This window comes from Ambystoma mexicanum, chromosome 3p, assembly GCF_040938575.1.
Source record: "Ambystoma mexicanum isolate Mex_15411 chromosome 3p, UKY_AmexF1_1, whole genome shotgun sequence".
Taxonomy (NCBI): domain Eukaryota; kingdom Metazoa; phylum Chordata; class Amphibia; order Caudata; family Ambystomatidae; genus Ambystoma; species Ambystoma mexicanum.
In genome coordinates, this window is record NC_090925.1 from 63,394,719 (window position 1) to 63,396,367 (window position 1,649).

The 1,649-nt window shown below is 44.3% G+C and overlaps 1 pseudogene; it reads right to left on the bottom strand.

Annotated features, from left to right (window-relative positions):
• Window positions 1-376: 376 nt before the first annotated feature.
• On the bottom strand, window positions 377-1,006 carry LOC138579487 (large ribosomal subunit protein eL13 pseudogene; annotated as a pseudogene).
• Between the last annotated feature and the right edge of the window lie 643 nt (window positions 1,007-1,649).

Sequence of the window (1,649 nt, forward strand, 5' to 3'; positions counted from 1 at the left end):
GTCGAACTACAACTGCATACAATCATTCTTCATTCCAGCGCTATACGATGGCACTGCTACAATCATGGATTCTTTTTGGCTGTGTGGTGTCATGGCCTTCTTATATTTTCGACCTTAATGGAATAGTCTATGCTCATGTCACATTGCACTCGCCAGTACCTGTTTAGAACAATTTGTCATTTCACAACTATGCCTATTCCATATTCTATCTTCACTACTCATGTAGAGTCATGTGTCCATCTATTTCCTGGTCCACTGGCTTCGCCTGATGACCTCCATCCAGCTCCACTTCCAGTGTGGATTGCCGGGCCATTGGTCCACTTATGAAGTTCCACTGCAGTATGATAGCCTATTGAGAGGTCTAGCTGGAACAATTCTATTTATTTTTCTCCACATCTGCGTCTGCAGCATCCTTAGCTCTCTTTGCCCGGATTCCAAAGAGATGGGTGTTAGCACGAGCCATACGCAGGCTGGCGAAAGCCTTGAAGTTCTTCTCATTCTCCGAGATCACACATGCCTTCTCTTTCTTGTACACGTTTGTGATGGGCATAACGGTCCAGTCAATTGTGTTGCTAACTTCAGTTCCTCAGCTGAGCTGTACCTATTCATGGGAACAGAGGCCTTCCTTGGGAAGATAATGAGTTTGGAGCGGCACTCCTTCAGTCTCTGAACGTTTGTAGAGACTCTGCGGACCTGCTATGGCAGCGTGGGTCAACAGAGATGCCAATCATTCATGCAACTTTTTTATTGTTCCAGCCAACTTCAGTGCTTCCAAGCTGAACCCTCTACCAGCACGGACTTTAGTATGGTATCGGATTGTGGGGCATCGCACCATAGGTCTAATGGGCCTGGAGATGGGACAAGGAGCAATCAGCCGAGCCTTAGTCTGGCATGGCTTTCACCTTCAGATTTTCCTGACAGGTTGGTTGAACCAAGTAGCGACTCATCTTTGTCAGTCTTTGTGGAAATGGGGTTTCAATATCATTCCATTTTGACTGGGCACCATGGGTGCTTATTTCCCTAGGGAAGGGAAAATGGCAGAACCACTTATAACCAAAAATAATAGCCTATTGTAATGTCCAATGTCAACCAGGTTGGTCCAAAGATGGCAGTTACCTGGTCCCCTCAAGTGTCCCAGAAAATGCTGATTTTTGCACATACCATCACCAGACTTTTGAAGGCAAGCATTGTCCTCAGCCAATATGAAATGGATATCCTAACATATGTCCGCTGTGTTTTAAAGCAAAACAAGAAAAACCTCAGGCTCCTGCATGAACTAGGAATTAGGTTTTCCCGCTTTTCACTACCTTTGACCATAGAAAATATTATAACTATTTAATGATTTATCCTGGTTCAGACTTCAAGGAACTGTTGTTTTTCTGCAGCCATTTACAAACACAAAGGGGCTCATTACAATTCTAGTAGTAACTATGTCAGTCATTATTCTAAACAGAATTGCGTTTTCCACCAATATGTTTGGCAGACTTACTGCCATATTACAAGCCAATGGCCTGGTACCAATTGGCTTGGCTGTAACGTAACTCATTTGGAGGAATTACCCCTAAAACACCTACTGAGTGCTAATTCTGCCCATTTCTGGAGGAATTACCACTACCGCAAGCCACGTTTGGAGGATTTACCGAACACTG